Source organism: Lucilia cuprina, chromosome 4, assembly GCF_022045245.1.
Source record: "Lucilia cuprina isolate Lc7/37 chromosome 4, ASM2204524v1, whole genome shotgun sequence".
NCBI classification, from domain to species: domain Eukaryota; kingdom Metazoa; phylum Arthropoda; class Insecta; order Diptera; family Calliphoridae; genus Lucilia; species Lucilia cuprina.
The window spans coordinates 56,500,934-56,516,347 of NC_060952.1; the positions used below are offsets into that span (position 1 = coordinate 56,500,934).

At 31.0% G+C, this 15,414-nt stretch overlaps 2 long non-coding RNA genes across 2 annotated transcripts; one reads left to right on the top strand and one right to left on the bottom strand.

The window, feature by feature from the left end:
* Nucleotides 1-10,231: 10,231 nt before the first annotated feature.
* LOC124419457 lies at nucleotides 10,232-11,364 on the top strand. Its single transcript, XR_006940623.1, has 2 exons — nucleotides 10,232-10,695; nucleotides 10,763-11,364. It is a non-coding gene; the product is annotated as an uncharacterized LOC124419457 (long non-coding RNA).
* Nucleotides 11,365-13,358: 1,994 nt separating this feature from the next.
* LOC124419456 lies at nucleotides 13,359-15,124 on the bottom strand. Its single transcript, XR_006940622.1, has 3 exons — nucleotides 14,578-15,124; nucleotides 13,571-13,678; nucleotides 13,359-13,487 (listed from the first exon to the last, which is right to left on the bottom strand). It is a non-coding gene; the product is annotated as an uncharacterized LOC124419456 (long non-coding RNA).
* Between the last annotated feature and the right edge of the window lie 290 nt (nucleotides 15,125-15,414).

The window sequence follows — 15,414 nt, forward strand, 5'->3', positions numbered from 1 at the left end:
CTACACTCATTAGTTGGACATATAGAAAAGTCCTTGGAATTTGGTGAATACACGTTAGTGGCCTTTCTGGACATAGAAGGTGCCTTTAACAACGTCAAACCCGACTTCATCATATCAGCTCTAGAGCTTGGTATTGAGACATCATTGATTAAATTCATAAAAGACCTTCTTCAATATATGGGAATGGCATGTATTTAAAGAATGGCAATCAGGAGTACACCTCAAGGTGGAGTCCTATCACCACTTTTATGGAATGTGGATATAAACAGCCTACTAATGAAATTGGACACCCAAAGATACAAGACTGTCGCATATGCGGATGACGTTGCGGTGGCAGTATCAGGTTTCCATCTGAATACGATATCTCATGGAGCTGGTTTGAGCGTAAACCCTAGTAAAACCGAACTTGTACTCTACACCAGGAAATACAAGATCGGAAATTTTACCCTACCTCGACTAAACGGAGTCGTACTCTCACTTTCGAACAGTGCGAAATACCTAGGGGTGATACTTGATAGTAAACTATCATGGAAAGAGAACATCACAGCCAGGGTAAATAAAGCCTTAATGGCAATGTACATTTGCAAGAAGGCCATTGGCAGAAGATGGGGACTAAATCCTAAACTGGTAAATTGGATCCATGAAGCGGTTATTAAACCTATTCTGTTTTACGGGGCTGGTGGAAAGCACTGGACAACAACTCAAATTGTATACTTCTTGATAAGGTACTAAGAAGGATAGCAATCCTTATAATACCGCTAAAAGCCTGCATGACCATAATAGATGGAAAGTTCTATGAAATTTCTCAGACAAGATGGCGAAATGAACCAATTTGTATCAATACCAGGAAGATATGGCCAAATTTGGACAGAAAACGCACGTCATATCTTCTGCAACTAAACCGCCCTCATATCAGCAACCTGGTTGCTGCCATTACGGGGCATATCTTATTGGGAAACCATGCAAGAAGACTTGGAATTCCCCACAACGACTTCTGTAGAAGTTGTCAAGACGAAGAGGAGGAAGAATCTATTGAACATCTTCTCTGTCAATGCCCTGCACTAGCAGATACTCGAACCGTATATCTGGGAAAACGACTATTTGATGATTTGTCAGAACTATCCAGCCTAGGACTGGATAATATAAATGCCTTCATCAGGCACAGTAACTGGTTTTAGGACCACCTAGTGTTGCACGTTTAATTCTAATGAAAATATCCACAGCTAAGTACTTTTGGCATGTAAATAAAAGATGAACCGACCAACTCAGATGATCAAAGGCGTTGTTCTGTACCCCAATGGATACGTGCAATCATAGCAAATACATGCCAATATAAATTAAAAGCCAAAAAAAATTAGAGCATTAACTCGAATACAAAAAAAAAATTTGAGAGTGGTGGTTTTCTCTCAAGGGGTGCAGTTGTTCCCTTCCCTAACATTACATTTAGTAACACGCCTATGACAATTTAAACACCCTACACTTTTAATAAAATTGTCCCTTTTAAATAATGTAACAGGTATTATTTCATTTCAATAACTTTTAAATGCATTCCCTTTTATTTTCGTGATTTAGCAATTCATGATTTATCTTACAAAAACGAAGAAAAAAAAATTTAATATTTAATACATTTTGCTATCAAGGCTTATAATAAAATTAAGTATTAGTTTAAAAAAAATTAAAGAATTTAAATTTTTGATATTTTGTAATAGAAAATTAATTTAATATTTTGTAAATTTAGTTAAGTTTGGGTTTTCATAATTAGGTACGAAAATAAAGCGAAATATGGTAAATACTTGAATAAAATTGACTTACATTTGTGGCTGATGATAAAAGTTATTTAATGTTATTTCTGGTTTGTAGCAAAATATCGATATGATGATCGTTGCAATGGCCATTCAGCGATTCATGACGATATGTTTCTGAAAATGAGATTTTTACTAAATAACAAACAAAAATTACATCTAATCACAGAGAAATAACACATGTTATTAAAAATAGGGTAATGATATTGTGTATGAAAACCTACACACAATATAATAGACCACTAGAGTAAGAAGCAATAGCCTTAGTAATTTCATTTAGTCCTAGTATGATACCCTGAAATGGCCCGTAACCGTTCTGGATTTCAATTCCAGAAGTCTGCAGTACAGGTCATCAACGGTAAACTCTTCGAAAGCTGGAAGAAATTATAAATCATTTAGTGTGACAAAGACCATGAGAGTCAAAACAATAAGGAACTAATAGTCCACTTATTTTAATCGTTTTTATGTAGTAAAAATTCATTTAAGAGAGTATTTACAGTCCAGGAATCATTTTAATAGCGGCTCTGGATTATAGCTAGAGGTCTCATGTATTAAAACACTACCAAGAGGGTCAATGAAAAATCCGTAGGAAAATGTCAATAGACATCAATACAGAAACTCTTTATGTAAAGAGAGCCTTTTAATTATATATAAGCGTATTTATTAATTAATAAATTATTATGTTTTATCATTTTTATACCCACCATCTAAAAAGATGGGGGATATATTGATTTTGTCATTCCGTGTGTAACACATCGAAATATTGATCTAAGACCCCATAAAGTATATATATTCTGGGACCTCGTGTCCCGAAATAATATTTTACTTACGTTACGTAAACTGAAGTTGTATCGAAATACTATATGTTTTTACCTTATTTCTCGTGCTTTTTGTCTTATGAAATTTTTTTCCAGAAAAAGTTTAAAAGTATTTAATATGACCGAATAGGCCAATCGTTTTAATTTTACTTCAAATTTTATTTTTATGAAACGAATGGAAAATTTGAAGATTTGAATAATATTTTACGATTTTTTTTTTGCACGTGATCGACTATAGGTTTACCAACAATACCAATTATGTCTTGACACTCTAATTTCAATTTAAGCATTAAACAGGAAATTCAAAAACCCGAATTAATTTGTTTCTCTTCTGAAAGTTTATAGCTATTCAGAAGCTATAATAGATAAGTGCAGCCAAATCTATGCATAAATAAAATATGTAATGTAGGGATGTAACAAAAGGTAGGTATGATATATGTAAGCAAATGTAAATTAAAATAACCAACGTTATTTCAAAATAAGAAAAGATGAATAATATCTATTGAATATATTATTATAAAACAAAAGATTCGCAACACTAGCCATAATTAAGGCACTCGCCAGTCCACAAGGACAGACCTCTCAATTTACTCTCTTTCTTTTATATTTTACTATCTTTACAGGTATCACAAAGGGACCAACAGGACCCAAGTGTGCGTCTTTGCAGCCTGAATACCTAACCTAACCTTAGGTCTTTTCCTTTAAAACCTTTTTGGTCGCTTAGTGGAATGCGAGTGGGATATCTATCAAAATAAATGTTGTGTAACTCAAGACAAATGTTTTTAAATTTATTTTTTTCATATTTGTGTGTAAGTGTTTCTAAAACCTTAAAAACCACAACAACTAACCGATAAAAGCCACTGGAGGGGTGCAATATGAGGCCAACCCCTATTAATTTTCCATCCCCAAAATTTGGTGAGTTTTGTATCTTGCGGCTTTTTAGTCAATCCTAGAGGTAGTTTTCAGCACACGTGATTTTCATTGTTAAAATATCAGGTGCCCTATAAACAAATTTTTGGAATCAAGTGGAAATATTTTATGGCTCTTCTCCGAAGTACCAGTTTATTTATTATTTTATGACATTTGACTTTAAGAAGTGGGAGGATAGGTAGAAGTTGACAGGTAGATTATTTATATGGTGGTTTATTTTTATTATTTGTAACATTTGGTTAAACTAGGTACTTTAGTATGTAAGCCCTTCTTGACCCTAATAAAAGATTTTAGACTCATTCATTAAAACGTACTACCTATATGATCTTAAAAACTATTTATTGTCATTCTGAAGACATACGGAAATCAGTTTTTTAGAAACAGCGTTAAAGTTAAGACGTGTGTTATTTACAAAATTCAAAATGTCTACGATTTCTAAAAAAGGCTAAGGTTGAAAATGAAATTTATTCGTCTTTTTGTTTTAATCCCTTTAAAAAATGAAGCACAGATCATCAGATATGCGAAATATTTCCGACGGCTTTTAAAAAATTCCCTACGCTGTCAAAACGATTGAAAATTTGTGGATCATGCAGGGAAGAGCTCGGAAAGTTGAACGAATTACCGAATTTGAATAGTAATGAGCCTTGCGTTGAAGTTATTCCAGATGAAGACAAAAGTAATTCCGAGAATGAAGACACAACTGTTGATGAGTGTCGAAACCAATACCTTAAGGATGCAGTAGAAGTTCTTGAACAAATAAAAGAGAAATACAAAACGTCACAGAGTGAAGCTGAAAGAATTCAACTTCTCACGCTTGCTCCAAGAACATGGAGTTCTGCAAAACAATGACTGAGTTTGGAACGACTCAACGATAAGCAAGAATTGCTAAACAGTTGGTTGCTGAGCATGGGATTCTCACACTCCCAAACAAAAAGAAGGGAAAAACATTGGAGTGCGATACTAAATCTCTAATAACTTAGTTTTATCAGCGAGATGATATGAGTCGCCTAATGACAGGTACGAAAGACTGGATGTCTGTACGAATCGATGGCAAGAAAGTACAAATGCAGAAGAGAATGGTTCTCTGTAACCTGAATGAAATATTCGCAACATTCGCAAAATCTGAATACGAGGATGTCAAAATTGGATTCACAAAATTTACACAACTGAGGCCAAAACATTGCGTTTTGGCAGGAAGCAGCGGAACTCACACAGTATGTGTTTATATTTACCATGAAAATGTTAAATTGATGTTGAAGGAAATCAACTTAAATTACTTAAAAGATGATTCATCAGAAGATTTATACCATTACCGCGATTGCCTTAAATTGAATATGTGCCCTAATGCTACAACTTCTTGATTTCGCAGAGAACTATAAATATGTTCTTCAGGATACCATACAAGCATTCCACTTCAATAATGACCAAGCAACTATATTCACAGTAGTTATTTACTACATGAAAAAAGTCAAAAAGGTTTTTGATTTTAAAAAAAAGTAAAAAATTGTATGTCTTGAGTTACAAAACATTTTTTTACAGATATCCCACTCGCATTCCACTAAGCGACAAAAAGGTGTTAACGGAAAACAGCTTTCTTCTGAGCAAAAAAAAAAAAAATAAAAAATGGGTCTATTTTTTTAGAAAAGTGAACAAAGTTTTTGATTTTGCCAAAAAAATCAAAAATTTTAAATCTTGAGTTACAAAATATTTTTTTCGATAGATATTCCATTCGCATCCCACTAAGCTCGCTTAGGAAAAGACTTAAGCTTTCTTAAAAAATTAAGAAGGGCCCATTTTGCAAAAAAAAGTCAAAAATGTTTTTGATTTAAAAAAAAAATAAAAAATATCTTATTAAATTTTTTTAATTTTTTTCGAAAGATTGCATAAATAGCTATCTAAACTATTTGGGACACATTTTGCTAAGTTACATGGATGAGAAAAAACACCTGCATGGCCAAAATTTCAAATTTTTCTCTTCTCTTAGCTTTTTAATCATAACAGTTTTTTAAATCGGCCGAAAAAACCAACAGTGTTATGCGAATATTGCACATTAAATAGTTTTTAGTGTCCGACCGAACGTTCAATAAAAAGTGAAGTTCGGCTAGTATTCGGCAAAATTTTGACCGAACACCGAACTTTGTATAAAATGTTTATTTATCATATTTTTACATCATCAAAAAGTTTTAAAAATGCTGAAAATTTGTTTACAGAAGTTATCATACATCCTGGCCGTACAACAAATTTCCGATATACATAGGTACAAACCGCCTTTTTAACTGTTTGTTTTTTCAGCTGATTTGGAAACCAGTTAACCAGAAAGTGATTAAAAAGTTAAGAAAAGTGAAACATTTAATTTGAATTATCTAGTTTCGACTATATATCTTTGATATCATTTGTAACATTGAAAGTTTTTATGTCCTTATTCTCAATCGATCTAGACATGTCTGCCAGTCTCTTAAAAGAACGATAGGATCTAAACTATTCTTGCATTTTGATTGGTATTCAGAATGGACAAAATCGGTTTACATTTGGACATATCTTCCATATAAGGGGTCTCTTTAGAAAATAACTAACGTTCACATGCTTTAAAATACTAGTATTTTTATGAAATTATACTTAATTTTTTATGAACCAAAATTTCATATAAGTCGGCAAATTAAAATTTGCGAATTGTGTTAAGTATTTTAGGTATATTATATTTATATTATATTTTTATTTTTTTAGAAACTTTAATTTTACTAATTCAATAAGATTAATTTTAATTATACACATATTTAAAAGGAAATTTTGATAATTGACTCAATTGCTAATTAAAGATCTTCCGCATGTTCATATTTTGGTTTTAAATGTTATAAATTTATTACTTTTTAATCATAAATGCATTTTTCATTTAAGAAAAAAGTTCTTGTTTACCGAAACTTGAAAACCGCACAAAGTTCCAGTTCAAATTTATCGAAGTTCGTGTTCGGTGTTTGGTACCGAATGAAATTTCGAGTTCGGTCGGACTCTATATATTATCTTTATATTATATATATTTTTATTCGAAATAATCTATTTTGATTTCAATACATATTTAAAACGAAATTTTGATCACCTTGGATCATAATATGAAAATGATTTTCAATTTTATGATAAATACAAAAATATCATGATGAAATATTTTGACGGTAATCATAATATGATATTTTAAAATTGTTACAATAACGATAATATGTTTAGACTACAATCATTATTACAGAAAATTATATCATTGTCAATGAATCGTTTAAAACCCAAAAATAAAGGTATTAAGATATATGCATTTCACAAAATAGTTTGTTATTAGATATTTATCAAAAATGTTCGTGTTCACCGAACTTTAAAAACCGAACAAAGTTCGGATTCGGCCGAACTTTCAAATTTACCGAAGTTCGAGTTCAGTGTTCGGTACCGAACAAAATTTTGAGTTCGGTCGGAGTAGTTTTCTTTCATATTCAAAAGAAAAATATATTCAATAAGTTTTTAAAATTAAATATAATATTATTTAGAAATAAGGTCAGCACATTTAGTATGTAAACCAAAATTGTTTTGAAAATTAATAAATAAATACAATTTCGTGCAGTTTGTTATATTTTAAATAAAAAATATTATTTAATAGTGCAATTTGATCATGAAATTGCCGCAAAATTTTTGTCAAGCAGTTCGCTGCACTAAACGACATTCGTAGTTCATCCCGATTGTGCGTATACCATTAAGTTTTACTATCTACGATATTACCATAGTAATTAATTATTAAATTTCCCTAAATTTAATACTTTACAAAGCAAAAAGAAGAATGAAAAATTATCCAACAATTGTCGATCTTCAAAAACAACATGTATGCAGAAGGCCTTCTACATGCAGTGTTGGATAAAACTTTGTGTAAGTTAATTTCTTATGATTTTTATATTTGCTTGGTGCTATTTAAACTTATTGATCAACGCTTCCTTCAACAACCCAAGTTAAACATGTTGACGTAAATGATATTATACAAAACGAATCGTTTTATATAATATATATTTTAGTACCACTTTTGGATTCTGTCTCTCACCTTGAAAATGTAAAAAATAACATCTGTCACTATAAGATATCAAACTTTAGACCTAAGCGGATACATCTACTCTAATGAAAAAAATATTGTAAATTTATATTCGAATAATTTTAAATACGAATAATTGACAACACTATTTATAAATGAAATTTCTTTTTATGAATAAGGAGGAAAGAATGTAATTATTTTTTTGTCGTTATTTTAAGTATGGGTATTAGAGGGACCGCAAAATTGGAATCTTGTTCATCTTAACCCCACAAAATGATTCCCCTTTCCAGATATTGAGATAGCCGAAAATTGAGCTCGATTAATAAACGTAAACACGTGCCGCTTGTCGCTCAAAGTTTGAAAAAATCCATTTTTAGGCCAAAAAGCTAACATATGAAGCTATAACTCTGGAATGATAAATAGTAGAAACAGGCTTAGTACTACAAAACGAAGCTAAAACAAGTATCAATGTATAGTCGGGCGTAGCCGACCATATGATTCCCTACACCACTCAGTATGTATGTTAAAAATGGGGATTATTTAAAAAAATTAAGCATTTGATTTGTTTTTTTTTTAACTTTATTTCGGAATATTTTTACTTTTTTTTGGCAAAAAAAGAGATTTTTTAAGAGGGCCCAAATGGGAGTAGGGCAATATATGGCCCTATCCTTAAAAATGTTGGTAGGGGGAGTTAAGTCTTCTTCAATATTATTTATATAGAATTTAAAAGTGTTATTAGTGTTTGTAAGTGAATTTTGACCTTTAAGTGATTTTCTGAAGGGGAGTTTGTATGGGGGATAGGGTTAAATGAAGCCCGATCATTACAAAAATCGGTAGTGTCATTTAAAGTTCTATAAAACTAAGTTTTGTCGACTTTTGTTAACATAATGGATCATTTAAGTTAATTATAAGCCAAAAGGCCCTATTTGGGAGGTACGGTTGTATGGGGGCTAGTCGAAATAATGGACCGATTTTAACCATTTTCAATAGGCTTCGTCCTTGGGCCAAAAAAAGCGTGTGTGCCAAATTTCATCCAATTATCTTGAAAATTGCGACCTGTACCTTGCGCACAAGGTTTACATGGACAGCCAGCCAGACGGACGGACATGTCTTAATCGACTCAGAAAATGATTCTATGCCGATTGGTATACTTTAAGGTGGGTATAGGACGAATATTTTTGTATGTTACAAACATCAGCACAAACGCAATATACCCTCCCCACTAAAGTGGTGTAGGGTATAATGTGTTGTCTATGTTTTATTATTATTATATTATATTTTTCATTCATTGATTTAGCGTTATCGGTATTTTAACTCATTTCGGTGTCGATATTTTAGAGGTATTTCGGTATCGATATTTTAGTGTTATCGGTATTTCGACTCATTTCGGTATCGGTATTTTAGTGATTTTAATAAAGGCTTTTTTATTTTAATGTGTATTTAACAAAGTTTTTTTTTATTTCATTATTTCAAAATGAAAATTTGTATATAAAACGAAATACAATATTTGCTTCTTTAAATATATTTCTTTTACAACATATTTTAGCGGTAACGATAACTTAGCAACGGTTGCCAACCTTGATTTTATGTAAAAAATTAGATTTGAAGTACAATATTTGCTTCGTTTTGAAGTACTAAGCGTGTTTCTACTATTTACCGTTCTGGAGTTATAGCTTTATATGTTAGCTTCTTGGCCAAACTTTTCAAACTCCGAGTGACGAGCGGCACGCGTAAACTTCTTTTAATCGAGCTCAAATTTTGGCTTTCTCAATATCTGGAAAGTCGAATCATTTTGTAGGGTTTAGACGAACAAGATTTCGAAATTTTTTCTTCCCGTATAAGATTCATTTATTCTAATATTATATTCGGCTCTGCCATATATAAAGCAATTACTTGTTTGTGTATGTACCCAGCAAAAAAAGAACTTCCAAAGAAGCGAAAAAGAAATAGAATTTACTCCATGGAAGTACTGAAAAAGACCTGGTGAAGTGATGATTTTAACACAGACTTGTCATAGGAAGGATGTTCCTTTTATTTGATTTCAAATTCACTACATCTGAAGTCATTCTTAGGAAGTAATTTGTATGCTCTTTTTTTGGAAGTTATTAGAAAGTGTAATTGTAGTATTATAAAATATAACTTGACTTAAATATTAAGATAAATAAATTAAACTCACGCATTTATCAATTAACTCTAAATTAAAATGGATTTAATTTAAAAAATTTCAGCACAGATATTATACCTTTAATTTTTAAAAAATTTGGATTATATTCGCTTCATTGGAAGTTAATAAACATCACTTCCATAGAAAGTAAATAAATTCTCTTAATGCTATTTTTGTGATTTGTGATAAATGTTATTATTTTGGAAGTACTTCGTTTTATTTTTGCTGGGTATTTGATTTCGCTGAGTATTAACAATTTTGTGAATTTAATATATAAATAAATACTTTATATTTTTAGTGGTGACCTTACCAAACGGATAGTGTACAGTATATTGTTTGAGTTGGCAATTTTTATCATCACAGTTATACTTGCTATTTTGGATTCCTCAAACTGGCAGAACGTCTTTTTCTGGATCACAATGATAAGTGTTGTATTATTAAACAGTAAGTGTTCAATTAATAATTATGTAATTTCTATTTTCGTATGTATTATTCCTTCCACCACCATCAGTGGTTGTATATGAGATTGTCATTCCGTGTGTAACACTAAGAAATATTCATCTGGCCAACAATATATTTTTTATCCTTATGAAATTCTGAGTCGATTTAGCAATGTCCGTCTGTATGTCTATATAAAACACGTTTACGAAAAACATTCGTTATTATCTGTTACAGTTTGGTATTGAAAATCAGTAATATCGCATAAAGAGTTTTAGAAATATGAGTAAAAAATTCAGACAACCTTTAAAAAAATCTCGATTTTTAAATATTTTTGTTATATTTTACAAAAACTACTATTAACTATGTGGAACTATGGATCAACGATGTGGAAAATCGGACCAAAATGGGAGTTAAAATTCTTTTTAATAAAAAATTGAAGGTGCTATGCATGCAGCAAACTGATTTTGAACTTCGACTCTTTTGGTAGCTGATTCTATGTTCTGACTACTTCACCACTAATTACTCATGATATTATTTCTTAACTGATTAGTTTTAGATCAAAGTACGACTTTTGTTGATAACGCTAGGTCCAGCAGTGTTGGTGGCATCGAGCATCAGTTTTTAAGCTCATGAATAAATGCTAAGAACTACATTGGGTTAATAAAAAAGGTTTTTTCGTTTTTTAATGACCTATATGGACCTAGCCCTTGGATCCTAAATCTTATATAAAGTTCCAAAATGTTGAATGGTTGAGCTGGCCTCCATATTCACCAGACTTAAACATTATAGAAAACTTGTGGAAATACCCGAAAAGTTTATGAGTCTTGAAAGCAGTATTCAACAATTCCTGAACTAATCTATGCAATTAAAGAAGTCAAACTGAATTACATGGTCAAGCTATATGAATCACTTTCAAATAGGATTTGTGAAGTGTTAGTCAACCAATGAGGTTCAACACATTACTAGAATAGCTTAATTTTATTTATATCGTTGTAAGTAATCTAAATCAATAAGTTTTAATTAAAAAAGTTGCTTTAAAATCACTTTTTCGGGGGGATATTCTATTTAAGTGACGAATTTTTAACAATAGCTTTTTCGGTTAATTTATAAAAAAAATATGTATAAAATAAAATATTACAGATATGACAACCATTCGTATCACATTTTATTCAGAACAAAAAATATAACAATGAAGGGAAAAAACATGTTTTCAGAAATTCCAGATCCAAAAATATAAGCTTTGAAAAAGAAAAATTATATATGTGATATTCAAGTGGCGAGGAGTGTACTCGGTCGGAATGAATCAATTATCATATAGATATAGTATCCGTCAAAATCCTTTCCATAGATAGATAACACTAGTGTGTGAAAAAGTGTCCAGAGTTCCAACGTTTAACCATAATCAACAACAATCGCCTCACGTAAATTGTATGGAGAATAATAATAAATAATAATGAATAATAGATGGCGCTAGTGAGCTAAGATTGCTGGTAGGTGAGTTAACATGCTAAATATTCAAAGGATGGATAGTGAACATATTCGTTGTGAGATTTACGTCTACAGAGGGACGAAGACAATTAATGTTTTGAAAATTATGGTGTAAACTAGGAGTTGGGATCCAAATCTTCAATAATTCTTTCAAACATGCTTTCGAGAAGTTTCCTATTTAAAATCAGCAAAATCCTTCTATAAGCAAACATTTTGTTCATGCTTTATTAAATAAGCGACCTCATTTCACCCTATCCCCCATACAAACTCCCTTCAGAAAATGACTTGAAGATCAGCATTCACATATAAACAATAATGAAACACATAAATTCTACATAAATAACTTTGAAGTAGACATGAATTTCTTTACCAACATTTATAAGAATAGGCCCATATTTTCCGCTACTCCCCTTTGAGCCCTCTTGTAAAAAGTCTCTTTTTTCCAAAAATAAGTAAACAAATATTCCGTAATAAAATTAAAAAATAAATTAAATGCTTTATTTTTTTAAACAGTTCCAATTTTTAACATACTGACTGATGTAAGGTATCATATGGTCGGCTATGCCCGACTACACATTCGGACTTGTTTCTTTTTTGTGTATTTTATTTTGTATGTTTAGATTGCCGTGGGTTTTACTTTGTTTCAAATGTTTTGTTTCTATTGGTACAATCACCAATCCAACTTGATAAGGTAAGTGACATAAGTTGCTTGAGGAATGAATTATTTTTAGCTCTGGTGATGTCGAATTGGAATCTCATAAGATCGGAAAATGAATGCTTTTTGAGCATTAATATGACAGTGAGCTTCAATGGAGTTTAAGTCCCCCAATTTATGATCAAGGAGATTATGAGAACGTTGGATGACTACATACCAGTAAAGCCGAACACATTCCCAGTTAAGATGAAAGTTATACTTGTATCGACACGCTTTTCCGCTGGTTGCCGGGAGAGTCTCAGCAGAATCCAGAGTCGTGTTGTTATCGTATTAAGTAGGATTAAAACACAGTTCTCTTTGTACGTTATACGTCGTATCACTTTATTTATTATTTTTAACAAATACTCAATTTAAGGAGTAACACCAGCTGATTGGGTGGAGAGCCACGGATACCAATGTAACATCCAGTGATGAGATATAATCTCCTGGCCACGACACCGTTGAACTAAATTAACAAGCCACTATTGGGACTCGTCTACACCTCGTCGCTAACGTCGAAGTGTGTGCTGGGCAAGAGTGTTACAAGGTAGAGGTATAACCTCTGTATGTATCACTGGGTTCCCACTAGTTGCTTTTTTACTATGACCAATTAGTTCACACTACTCGTCGCTAACGTCGAGTTGTTCTTACCACTTGGCCAGCAGAAAGCAGACTAAACTGAATTTCACAGCGACTCGCCTTTTATACCCATGTCACCAAAGTACCTTACAACAAACATCGTTGGTAAAGATCGTACTATTGTATTGTTTGATGCTTGGTACATAGTTGTATATTAAAGTTGTATAATAAAATATAATAAAGTTGTATAATAAAATAGTATTTCATTAAACTAAACATAAAATAACAATTCATTTAAAAATAAAATTCAATGGTGGCAAAAACGAGATATTCGACTTTTGGCGTCACATGCTAAGTGATGAAGTTCCAGTATGCCAAAATGGGAGAAGGATGCCTTTTGCCGATTAACACACCGTAGACTAAAAAGTCAAGGAATGGCTGAAGGAGGGTAGTATAAGGGCAAGTTTGTTAGAGTATTCTTCTCCGGTAGTTCTTGTTTTCGTGAAAGATTGTGCTGCAAATGTTGTCGTTTAAACGAGAAAATTATGAAAATTTTTATGTTTTACAGCAATTACGATAATATAAATTTTTTACCACCTTGGATTTGATAAATGGATTTTTCTACGTGTCTATTGAGGATAATATTTGTATGTTCCATTAAGCTGCCTACACACTGTGTGATAAGTCCTTTAACTTTTTTTCATACTGTCAAAACAAAATAAAATGAAAAATGCTATGATTATCATTAAAATCAAATAGAAAAAATATTTTGTTTTTACATTATCAGACTTGGAATAAAATGAAACTTCAAATTGAAAAAATTCAAAGAAAAATTTAAACTATTTTCATGTTTTGACTTAAAATTTGTTTCTGTTTTTATTTTTTCATTGTTTAAATAAAAGTAAAACTCAAATAAAACAAAAAAATCGAATCGTTTTGAAATTTTCTAAAAAAATTTAAAAAATCCCAGCTGGAAAATATCTATGGATTCATATATGAAGCATATACATATTTTCATATATGTTCATATCCGAAAATTGGCGGAATTCGGCATAATCTCCATATATTTTCATATATTTCCATACTTATTGGCCATGCCATATATGTGTCCATATATGACATGACCATTTATAGCCATTTTTTGGATAAGAACATATATGAATATATATGGTCCATATATAATTCATATATGATTCATATATAATCATATATGATCCTTTCTAGCTGGGATCAAACAATCTTCAATTTTCAATATTTTCAGTAAGTTTTATTGCATTTTATATCTATACTATAATATTTTTAATTTAATTTAAAAATTTTGACATGTCGTTTTACTCAATATTATGGTGTATATGTGTTTTTTGTCGATACATATCAGAAAACTTAAAGGACCTAATAAGGGATGACACACTTGTAATTTAACATAAAATGAAGCAAGTACCAGTTCTTGATGAGGGTCCTTTAATAATTTGACGATTTATGCGTTTAACATCGAAAAAGCGTTCACTTTAAGAAGTTTTAATATTTAAACAACTAAAATATTCTCTTGTGTGTGCACCTATGCTGCAACTATATAATCCTAGGGCAGCGTCGGAAATACATACCGATGCTAATTTGAATGGTTACGAGTTGTAATGTTACAGAGGGATTCTGCATTCCAGTGAACAAGGAAGATAATAGAAATTTGCTGGAGAAAACGTCCTATATTTCGAAGTTGGACACTAAATGTGATTATATTGTTATATGCGGCATTGAATGCATTATGGCGAATTCTAAGGCTGGTTTCTTAATCCCATAAACAAAGCGAATAAACCGTTGATGACATTTCACATAGACCATGTCGGTCATTCATCATTCACGTATCAATTACGTACTGAATATTCAAATTTTAATTAATAGCTTGATATCTTATATATCACTAGATATACACACATTAGTGCAACACATAATAACAAAGAATACTAAGAAATCGGACTACAACAATACAATTTTCCTCTCTTCACAGACGAGTTCTGTGTACGCACTTGTGAGAACTCAATTCTCTCGTAATGCTTCAAAACGTTTTCGCGAAAATATCGGTATAATAGGACTTGCAGATAATTTTTTCACAAGCACAAAACATTTATATTTTTTCACAATTTTGTAGCATTTAACAATCCGATATATTCTTATTTTCCACAAACCAAAAAAATATTTTTTTAACTTTTTTGACAATTAATTTTTTTATGTTGAAGTTAAAACTGAAGAAACAAAGTTGTAAATTTTGGTATTGAAACTGAAAAATTTATTTAAAATAACCTTTTTTTATTATTTGAAAATATATTTAAAGTCCGAAAAATATATTAAATAAATATTTACTGATATGGGAAAAATATATTGAAAAATAGGCTACAGTAGAAATATAAATGTAATTAATTTTTCCTAAAATTTTTATGTACGGT